The 12,179-nt window shown below is 44.5% G+C and overlaps 1 protein-coding gene across 1 annotated transcript in view; it reads left to right on the top strand.

Annotated features, from left to right (window-relative positions):
• The window catches only part of LOC126474393 (ATP-dependent translocase ABCB1-like), a gene marked incomplete at its 3' end in the record, with an annotated part of 166,238 nt that overhangs the window by 65,728 nt on the left and 88,331 nt on the right, over positions 1 to 12,179 (top strand). The gene's annotated exons all lie outside the window — the stretch shown is intronic.

Here is a 12,179-nt window from a genome sequence, read left to right as displayed (position 1 = left end):
GGATAAGCTACAGGGAGAGGCGAGTAATGAACAACATGTGCAAGAGCTCAGAGGGAATAATAAGAGAGGACGGCCAAGAACGAAGTGCTCGGATTAAAACAGGGATGTAGTGTTCCGCCCTTACTGTTGCATCTGTACAGCGAAGAATCAATGGTGGAAATGAAAGAAAAGATCTGGAGAGGAATTAAAATTCAAGGTGAAAGGATTTCAATGATATGATTCGCTGATGACATTGCTATCCAGAGTGAAAGTGAAGAAGAATTACACGATCTGCTGAGTGCAATGATCAGTCTAATAAGTACAGAATATGGATTGAGAGTGAATCGAAGAAAGAGAAAATAAAAAGAATTGGCAGAAATGAGAACAGGGAGACACTTAACGTCAGGATTGATGGTGAGGAAGTAGATCATGTTAAGGAATTCTGCTACCTAGGCAGCAAACTAACCAGTGATGGTCGGAGCAAGGAGGTCATCAAAAGCAAACTAGCACTGGAAAAAGCGCATTCCTGGCCAAGAGAAGTTTACTACTAACAAACACAGACCTTAATTTGAGGAAGAAATTCCTGAGAATGTACATTTGGAGCTCAGCATTGTATGGTAGTTCAAAAATGTTCAAATGTGTGTGAAATCTTATGGGGCTTCACTGCTAAAGTCATCAGTCCCTAAGCTTACACATTACTTAACCTAAATTATCCTAAGGACAAACACACACCCATGCCCGAGGGAGGACTCGAACCTCCGCCGGGACCAGCCGCTGTAGGGTAGTGAAACATGGACTGTGAGAAAACCGGAAAAGAGGATAAAAGCATTTGAGATGTAATGCTACAGACGAATTTTTTGGGTTGATAACGTAAGGAATGAAGAGGCTGTGCGCAGAATCGGTGGAGTAAGGAATACGTGGGAAACACTGACAAGGAGAAGGTACAGGATGATAGGACATCTGTTAGGACATCAGGGAATAACTTCCATGGCAGTAGAGCGAGCTATAGAGGGAAAAACTGTAGAGGAAGACAGAGATTGTAGTGCATCCAGCAAATAATTGAGGACGTAGGTTGCAAGTGCTACTCTGTCGTGAAAAAGCTGGCACGGGAGAAGGATTCGTGGCGGGGCGCATAAAACAAGTCAGAACAATGATGATTCAAAGAAAAGAAAAAAGAAACAGAAAAACCGGCCATAACAGATGTTGAAAGGGACTACCATTCGTCTCTTGGAACTTTCGGGCCGTGGTTCGGAATAGTATTTGAGTTGAGAAAAACAGAGCCTGTCATCCTGTCTGACGCCATTTTCGGTCTAAGCGTTGCACGGCACTCTTTGCTGGCACTTCGACACCATTAAACGTCTCAGCACACAACTGACCACACAGTTTCCACTACTTTGTTGTCACGTAACTTTCCACAACGAATACCCGCTGCTCCACTGTGAGTACCGTCGTCCCCTTTGCAGCGCTCCCCTGACACTGTCACTGCCCGCAATACGCTCTAAGCCCGTGTGAATCACGCGGTGGAGGTACACATGTGCGCGTCACGGGGTGTGGTTCTACGCATACATACACGTCCAATCACATCCAGTCATCCGATCCACTTTTATTTGCCCCACCCTGCACGAGCTCTCCTCGACTGCACCTTTCATTTTCTATACACATAAATAATCTGAAGGACAGGGTAAGCAGCAGTCTGCAACTGTTTGCTGATAACGTTGTGGAGTATGGGAAGGTGTCGTCGTTGAGCGACCAGAACGACGTCAGATGACTTCTAGTTGGTGGATGAACGCTAGCTAGTTCTAAAAGCAAAAAAAAAAGACGTAATTTAATGCGGATGGGAATGAAAAATAAATCCATTATGTTCGAATGCAGCGCTGGTAGTGTGCTACTTCACAGCGTCACGTCGATTAAACATGGAATGGACTATAGTAAGGTATACTGGAATAATTTTAGTAACGTGTGGTTCATCTGTGAAGGAGATTGCGCATAAGACACTAGTGTGGCCCTTTGAGTACTATTCAAGTGTTTGGGATCCGCACAAGGTTGGATCAAAACAAGACATCGAAGTAATTCAGAGGTGGTCTGCTGGATTTTTTGCCAGTAGGCTAGAAAAACATGCAAGCGTTGCGGAGGTGCTTCTGGAACGCTACTGAGAATCACTGGAGGAAAGGAGACTTCCTTTTCGAGAAGCACTGACAAGAAAATTTAGAGAACTGGCATTTGATGATGGCCACAGAATGATTCTACTGCCGCCAACGTACGTTTTGCGTAAGGGCCATGAAGATAATACACTACTGGCCATTAAAATTGCTACACCACGAAGATGACTTGCTACAGACGCGAAATTTAACAGACAGGAAGAAGATGCTGTGATATGAAAATGATTAGCTTTTCACAGCATTCACAAGATTGACGCCGGTGACGACACCTACAACGTGCTGACATGAGGAACGTTTCCAACCGATTTCTCATTCACAAACAGCAGTTGACCGGAGTTGTCTGGTGAAACATTGTTGTGATGCCTCGTGTACCATCAAGTTTCCGACTTTGATGAAGGTTGGATTGTAGCCTATCGCGATCGCGGTTTATCCTATCGCGACATAGCAGCTCGCGTTGGTCGAGATCCTATGACTGTTAGCAGAAAATAGAATCGGTGGGTTCAGGAGGGTAATATGGAACGCCGTGCTGGATCCCAACGGCCTCGTATCACTAGCAGTCGAAATGACAGGCATCTTATCGGCATGGCTGTAACGGATCGTGCAGCCACGTCTCTATCCCTGAGTCAACAGATGGGGACGTTTGCAAGACAACAACCATCTGCACCAACAGTTCGACGATGTTTGCAGTAGCATGGACTATCAGCACGGATACCAAGGATGCGGTTACCCTTGACGCTGCATCACAGACAGGAGCGCCTGCGATGGTATACTCAACGACGAACGTGAGTGCACGAATGGCAAAACATTTTTTCGGATGAATCCAGGTTCTGTTTACAGCATCATGATGGTCGCATCCGTGTTTGGCGACATCGCGATGAACGCACATTGGAAGCGTGTATTCGTCATTGCCATACTGGCGTATCACCCGGCGTGTTGGTATGGGGTGCCATTGGTTACACGTCTCGGTCACCTCTTGTTCGCATTGACGGCACTTTGAACAGTGGAAGTTACATTTCAAATGTGTTGCGACCCGTGGTTCTACCCTTCATTCGATCCCTGCGAAACCATACATTTCAGGAGGATAATGCACGACCGCATGTTGCAGGTCCTTTACGGACCTTCCTGGATACAGAAAATGTTCGACTACTGCCCTGGCCAGCACATTCTCCATATCTCTCACCAATTGAAAACGTCCGGTCAATGGTGGCCGAGCAACTGGCTCATCGCAATACGGCCTCACTACTCTTCATGAACTGTTGTATCATGTTGAAGCTGTATGGGCACCTGTACACGCCATCCAAGCTCTGTTTGTTTCAATGCCCAGGCGTATCAAGGCCGTTGTTACGGCCAGAGGTGGTTGTTCTGGGTACTGATTTCTCAGGATCTATGCACCCAAATTGCGTGAAAATGTAATCACATGTCAGTTCTAGTATAATATATTTGTCCAATGAATACCCGTTTATCGTCCGCAGTTCTTCTTGGTGTAGCAATTTTAATGGCCATTAGTGTACTAGAGAGATTAGGGCTCGTATGGAGGAATAGAGACAGTCCCTTTTCCCTTGCTCTGTTTTCGAATGGAACAGGAAACCTCATTTCATACGTTATCTGTCCATTTAATGTTTAGCATCACGTAATCTGTGGTATTGCAAACACTATACTTTTAATCTTTCCACAGTTGCGACTGCGTTCCGCCTACAGTTACGAGACCGATGTTAATTTACAAGCTGTTTCTGTTGCACTAAATATGCATTTAATGTAGTCCATTCCTGCACAACCATCGACCTTTCGCTCAGTATATTTTAGTTATCTCACCGTTAATAAAATAGCTCCCTTGAAAACAGAACATACTTCATAAAGGCACCAAAGCGTTCACCACTTGGTTGTACTTGAAGCTTTTGAAAAATTCAGTTTTATTTCTCAGTAACAATTATTTTGTATCGCAGCCGTTTCATGTATAATGGCGGTTATAATGCAAAATATAGAGACGTATTGTTTACGATTTTGTCTCTTTCTTGAGCGTATTTCAGTCACACGCAACACGCATTTTCAATTGCCACTACATGTTCATTACACTTGAAACGCGTCAGACTGGCGCCAGCCCGTCGTTTAATTTTTCGGATTACGCTTAACCAGCCTTCGATGATGCATTAGTGAGACGGAAACCAGATGACATCTTGCTAGGTCCATGAGAGTGCAAAATTTATGGAATGTTACGCACGCTTTGAGAAAAGCCTGCACACGACTTCCTGTCGTCGGACCATGGAGCTTGTTGAACCAATTATTCAAGAAAAGATCAGTAGATGATTCCCAAAAAATTAGACGGAGTGGGAGATCGGAAGTCGTGTTCCGAGAAAAGCTTTGCTACTATTGGTCAGGGCAGCAACGTTTCACGAGAGTGGGAATTTGCCGCCAGATTATTAGGATTTTGCATCTTCATATTATCGCGGCGCAAAAACTGTTCCATAAAGTTTCTTCTTCTGAGAAGTTGAATTAATGCGGCTGCACTTCCGAAATTTTGTGGAACTGTTAGAATTTTGTATAATTGAAAAAATAAGTGATTGGCTAGCAGTTAAATAGACTATTCGGAGGAGCGAGGCAAATTTTTGTTTCGTGGTATCCAGAATACGACTACCACCGGAGTATAGTTATTTTGGAGACAGGTAGATTTTGGATTCGGGATGAGAGACATCGATTGCGACTTTAGAAACTTGGATTTGGACTTAGGAAGACAAACCTTGTTTCGGAGACTTGGAAAATGGCCATGGCTGTGGAGATTTTGGTACTGGATTTCGTTTCTCCGGATGGCGGATGTACGAGTAGACCACATTCTAGTGACGAAGAAGTATGGTAAGATCACGCTGCCAAGATGAATGGCGGATGAGAATGACGAGAAAGATGTAGCTGTGTTTCTTCGTAAAGTTAATGGGACGTCGTTTTAGAGTTACTCTTGGTACTTGGTGCCTCACTCATGGTTCGGGCACTTTTTGTTCCTACATTTGAGTTTTTTTGCGCCACAGTAGATGGATTCAGTCATCATTTCCGATGCCGAATCACTTATTGGATTTATCTCAGAGGATTAATTACAAGATTCCTTTCTCTACCCTTTCCACGTGGATGTTACCGTTTAGTGTTTATACTTAAATTATTTTATTGCAAGTATTTGTGTACCAATTATCTCTTATCTCTGTAGGTTTGTAGATGATACTTGGTTTGGAGGTGATAGGGTACCATTTCTGAATCATACTGGTGTTCCTGTTTCCATTTTTATAACAAAAAATTATGGTAAAACTAGACCTATCTTTAATTTCGGCATACAGATGAACTCCATAGCTTCCTTTATTACCACTAATTTCTGTTAGGACCACACCCTGGACTCATCTGTTAGGCCGTCGTTGCTTCCGTTACGCAGTTTTTCACTTCATACCCGAGTCCGTGTGGGACAATCTGCATATCGTGGGGTTCATTCTGTGCAGATCAGAGAGGCATAGTTTACAATTAGCCGTAGCACAATGGCGTCTTAAGCACTGTAGGTGCAGCATATCTGAACCGTTCGAAATGACATAGTCATGTCATTGTATCTTCAATGGTTCAAGTACATCGATTAGTTCTTTTCATTTTAGTGAATTTCATTCCTGAATTATATCGTTGATTGTTAATGTCATAAACTATCGGTGGTCTAAAAGTCACATAAGAATAGAAAAATATTTAATTTCTCTTACTTCCAGTGGGGATGTTGAAAGTAAAGGGACAGCATTCGACGTTCCTGTCATGAACCTGGGTTACTGGTCAAGGCATTTCGTGTTCTTTGTGAAATGTAACTTTTCCAGCGGAGTGAGTCACGGTTAGTCGTTAAACACGTTGAAAATCAGTTTAATCATTACAAGCGGATGCTTTCACAATCATCATCCGCCATGGTAAAATGGACTCATCCAGGCGAGTGGCCCTAGCAGACACTGGGACACTTAAGCTGCCTATTGTGATACGTCAGAGGTGCGATACCGCACGCCATTGTGCAGATACGATGAATGCAGTCTGTGTTCCATGGTTTTAACATTTTGTTTTGAGTCATCGGTATTCTTACAGGTTTGATTGCACTATTGTGCCAGTGTCTTCCACCTGCACTTATACTTACACCGTACTCAATTAGTCCGTGAATGTTTCCGATATATGTCTTCCCTAGTGGTTTTTACTCTCTACAGTTTCTTCTAGCACCAAGGAACTTAATCGCTGGTGTCGTAACACATGTGCAATTATACTCTTCCGTCTTTTTGTCAATGTTTTGCGTATCTATATCTACATCTACCTCTACACATATACTCTGCAAATCACATTTAAGTGCCTGACAGAGGGTTAATTGAACCGTCTTCACAATAATTCTCTGTTATTCGACTCTAGAACACCGCACGGAGAAAACGAACACTTATATCTTCCAGTGCCAGATTTGATTTGCCTTATTTTATTATGATGGTCGTTTCTCCCTGTGTAGGTCAGAGTCAACAATATATTTTGCACTCGGAGGAGAAAGCTGGTGATTAAAATTTCGTGAGAAGATCTCGCCGTAACGAGAAACGCCTTTGTTTTTAACGATATCCACCCCAAATCCTGCATCGTGTCCATAAAACTCTCTTCACTATTTCTCGATAATACAAAACGTGCTGCCCTTCTTTAAACTTTTTCGATGTACTCCGTTTACCCTATCTGGTAAGGATCCCACACTGCGGAGCAGTACTCCAAAACAGGACGGAAAAGGGCAGTGTAGGCAGTCTGTTGCATCTTCTAAATGTTTTGCCAATAAAACGCAGTCCCTGGTTCGATTTCCCCAGAACATTTTCTGTGTGGTCTTTCCAATTTAAGTTGTTCGTAACTGTAATTCCTAGGTATTTAGTTGAATTTTCTGACTTTATATTTGATTGATTTATCGTGGCACCGAAGTTCAACGGACTCCTTTTAGTACTCATGTAGATGATCTCACACATTTCATTATTTAGGGTCAATTGCCAATTTTGGCACCACACTAATATCTTTTCTAAGTCGTTTTGCAATTGGTTTTGATCTGATGATGACTTTACTAGGCGATAACGACAGTGTCATCTGCAGACAACCTAAGACTGTTGCTCAGATTGTCTTCTAAATCGTTTATGTAGAGAAGGTGCAGCAGAGGGCCTTGGGGAACGCCAGAAATCACTTCCGTTTTAGTCGATGACTTTCCGTTAATGACTGCGAACTGCGACCTCTTTGACGGGTAATCACGAATCCAGTAGTAATAACTGATATGATATTCCATAAGCACGCAGTTTTATTACAAGCCGCTTGTGAGGTGCGGTGTAGAAAACATTCCGGAAATCTATAAATACGAATCAGTTTGAAATCCCTTGTCGACAGCACTCAAAACTTCGTGTTTCACAAGAACGATATTTTCTAAATCCGTGTGTCAATAGATCGTTCTCTTGGAGATAATTCATAATGCTCAAACACAATATATGTTCCATAATCGTGCTGAATATCGACGTTAACGATATGGACCTGCAATTTAGCGGATTACTTCCGTTGCCTTGCTTGAACATTGGTGTGACGTGTGCAACTTTCCAGTCTTTGGGTAGGAGTCTTTCGTCGAGCAAGCGATTGTATATGATTGTTAAGTATGGAGCTATTGCAACAGCATACTCTGAAAGAAACGTGACTGGTATCGAGTCTAGACCGGAAGACTCACTTTTATTAAGTGATTTAAGTTGCTTCACTACTCCAAGGATACTACTTCTAGGGCAGCTGTTCTTGATTTGTGTGGTCGAGCGGTTCTAGGCGCTTCAGTCTGGAACTGCACGATCGCTACGGTCGCAGGTTCGAATACTGCCTCGCGCATGGATGTGTGTGATGTCCTTAGGATAGTTAGGTTTAAGTAGTTCTAAGTTCGAGGGGACTGATGACCTCAGATGTTAAGTCCCATAGTGCTCAGAGCCATTTGAACCATTTGTTCTTGATTGGAATTCTGGAATATTTACTTGGTCTGTTGTGGCGAAGGAATTTCGGAAGGCTGTGTTTAGCAACTCTGCTTTAGCAGCACTGTCATCGATAATAATTCCATTGCTATAGCGCAGAGAAGGCATTTGAATGAGTATTGTCGCTAGCATACTTTACATTCGACCAGAATGAGAGATGCTTTATAAGCATCTTGAATTGAAGTCTGCGCCAAATTTCGACTTTCCGTCAAAAATCACCAATCTTGGAGATTCTGCATTCGTTTAAATTTGGTATGCTTTTTTCGTTGTTTCTGTAACAGTATTCTGACCTGTTTTGTGTGCCGCGGGGGATCAGTTCCATCATTTGTTATTTTGTTTGGTATAAATCCCGCAATTTCTTTCTTCACCGGTTCTGCGGAGAACCTCATTCCTTACCTTCTTCCAGTCCCCTAATTACCGACATCCTTCTGTGGCACAACATCTCAGACGCTTCGAATCTCTTTTCCGGATTTCCCGCAGACCATATTTTCTACCACACAATGCTATCCGGGAAACGTACATTATCAGAAATTTCTTCCTCAATAGTAGACATCTTTTAAACAGGATTGCCTTGTTTGCTTGTGCTAATCTGCTTTTTTATGTCCTCCTTGCTTCGTCCGATATGTTCCCTAATCAACAATTTTGATGTTAAGTTTGTCGCTAATCTCATCTGCTACTCTTTATAAGTTTCGTCTTTCTTGGGTTTAAGTCAATAATTTTAATGTTAAATTTATCGTAATTTCATTTCCGCTAATCGTCATAATTTTTGTCTTTCTCCGATTCACTTTAGATTCATATTATATACTGATTAGACCGCTCGTTCCAGTCAACAGATCGCGTAATTCTTCTTCACGTTCACTGAGCATAATAATGCCATCGTCCAATACTATCGTCGATATCCTTTCACCTCGAATTTGAATCCCACTCTTCAATCTTTGTTTTATTTCCATCATTGCTTTTTGGATGTGTAGATCTTTCAGTAGGCACGAAAGACTGCTTCTCTTACAGTCTTCTTAATCCAGGTGCTTCTTTCTTGTTCCTCCATTCTTGTCATACCCTCTTGGTTCCTGTACTTCCGGTATATTTCTGCCCGTCTTTCCCAATACTCCTATAGTTCAGATAATTTCGAACATCTTGTAGCATTTCACACTAAATAATGTCTTTATTAGTTCAACATATGATATTAATGATAAAAATTCCTTATACACTCCTGGAAATTGAAATAAGAACACCGTGAATTCATTGTCCCAGGAAGGGGAAACTTTATTGACACATTCCTGGGGTCAGATACATCACATGATCACACTGACAGAGCCACAGGCACATAGACACAGGCAACAGAGCATGCACAATGTCGGCACTAGTACAGTGTATATCCACCTTTCGCAGCAATGCAGGCTGCTATTCTCCCATGGAGACGATCGTAGAGATGCTGGATGTAGTCCTGTGGAACGGCTTGCCATGCCATTTCCACCTGGCGCCTCAGTTGGACCAGCGTTCGTGCTGGACGTGCAGACCGCGTGAGACGACGCTTCATCCAGTCCCAAACATACTCAATGGGGGACAGATCCGGAGATCTTGCTGGCCAGGGTAGTTGACTTACACCTTCTAGAGCACGTTGGGTGGCACGGGATACATGCGGACGTGCATTGTCCTGTTGGAACAGCAAGTTCCCTTGCCGGTCTAGGAATGGTAGAACGATGGGTTCGATGACGGTTTGGATGTACCGTGCACTATTCAGTGTCCCCTCGACGATCACCAGTGGTGTACGGCCAGTGTAGGAGATCACTCCCCACACCATGATGCCGGGTGTTGGCCCTGTGTGCCTCGGTCGTATGCAGTCCTGATTGTGGCGCTCACCTGCACGGCGCCAAACACGCATACGACCATCATTGGCACCAAGGCAGAAGCGACTCTCATCGCTGAAGACGACACGTCTCCATTCGTCCCTCCATTCACGCCTGTCGCGACACCACTGGAGGCGGGCTGCACGATGTTGGGGCGTGAGCGGAAGACGGCCTAACGGTGTGCGGGACCGTAGCCCAGCTTCATGGAGACGGTTGCGAATGGTCCTCGCCGATACCCCAGGAGCAACAGTGTCCCTAATTTGCTGGGAAGTGGCGGTGCGGTCCCCTACGGCAATGTGTAGGATCCTACGGTCTTGGCGTGCATCCGTGCGTCGCTGCGGTCCGGTCCCAGGTCGACGGGCACGTGCACCTTCCGCCGACCACTGGCGACAACATCAATGTACTGTGGAGACCTCACGCCCCACGTGTTGAGCAATTCGGCGGTACGTCCACCCGGCCTCCCGCATGCCCACTATACGCCCTCGCTCAAAGTCCGTCAACTGCACATACGGTTCACGTCCACGCTGTCGCGGCATGCTACCAGTGTTAAAGACTGCGATGGAGCTCCGTATGCCACAGCAAACTGTCTGACACTGACGGCGGCGGTGCACAAATGCTGCGCAGCTAGCGCCATTCGACGGCCAACACCGCGGTTCCTGGTGTGTCCGCTGTGCCGTGCGTGTGATCATTGCTTGTACAGCCCTCTCGCAGTGTCCGGAGCAAGTATGGTGGGTCTGACACACCGGTGTCAATGTGTTCTTTTTTCCATTTCCAGGAGTGTAGATATTGTTCAGTCGGTCTTTATCTGATGTCGTACTTTCTGCACAGATGTAGATGTTCACGTTATTTCTTTCACTAGGTTTGTAGTTGTGTGAAATAAAGCTTGGTACAAGCTACAGTTCACTTATCACAGAGAGCCTGAGAGGTGCCCAGCCACTAGATAGCCGTTTTCCTGTATCGAATCTGCGCTCACAGCAGCAGCATGTAGATGGTTTTTGCTGTGTGGCCTTAAGATTTAGTTGATGTTACAATCATTTTATTGACAACAAAAGGCTGAAATGACTAAACATACAAAATTCTCTTCATGCTGAGTATTTTACACTGCCGGAAAATAAAAATCCAACACCCTCAAAATAAGGTCATTTTATTGATTGTTCATCATTGTAAGAGTATATGGTAACAAATTCAAAGCAAATGATACACGCTTCTGATGGTAAAGGATGTCCAAACAATCGCATCAGAACACAGTGTACCCTGCTCTGGCAGCAATGGAGGAGTGTAGTCTCACATGTAAATAATCACAAAGGAGCAGAACGGCACCCTGCGATGGATTCTACCAAGCATCTTACGACTTAATTCGGCAATGGTTCTTGCAGACTCTGGAGAACAATAAGTTCATCGTGTCCCATTATGTGTTTATTTGGCGAGAGATCTAGTAATCTTGCCACCAGGGCATTTGTTTTACTCGATGGAGAGCACGATGCATCGTAGTACCCGCAAATGGACGTGCATTGTCTTGTTGAAAAAGTGCATCACCTTTTTTCGAAGAAATGGAAGTAGCGTGGAACTAACAGCCTGTGCAATGTTGCAGGCACTGGTTACCTTAGCCAGCAGAAACATCAAATGTTAACGCGAGACGTAACTGATTGCCCCCAACAGCATGGAGCCCGGAATGGGACATGTGTGTTGTGGGCGAACACATTCCACAATAGGCAGTTTATCTGGTCTAGCCATATACGAGTATATCCATCACTCTCATACAGGCAGAACTCACTCTCTGTAAGGACGATAATAGACCGCCGTACCACTCTGCAGTTGACTCTTTCACGACGCCAGAGCAGCCAAGCTTGGTGTTTTCGCTGTACGATTGATAGCATCGTGAGAGGCACACGTGATGGTCGTGCTGCGAGCAGAGGGTTCTCAATGGTCCCTGGTGACACAGAACGTGGTAACATGGGCCACGATTTCGTCCGTGGATGCTTTTGGATCGGCCACCACTGCTCACGTAATACGTACATCTTGACGTGAGCCTGCACTACGCGGACGTCCAGAACTTGGTCTAATGGTGTGGCAACGTTCCACAGACCACTGCTGAAAGCAGCGACACACCACCGATACACTGCAGCAATCCGTTGATACTTCCGTCCAGCTTCCTGTAGTGTGATCCTGCTCAAGTGGCTGAAGATCTTCAACCAGAG

Source organism: Schistocerca serialis, chromosome 4 (assembly GCF_023864345.2).
Source record: "Schistocerca serialis cubense isolate TAMUIC-IGC-003099 chromosome 4, iqSchSeri2.2, whole genome shotgun sequence".
Lineage (NCBI taxonomy): Eukaryota > Metazoa > Arthropoda > Insecta > Orthoptera > Acrididae > Schistocerca > Schistocerca serialis.
This window is presented reverse-complemented; position numbering and strand designations above follow the sequence as displayed.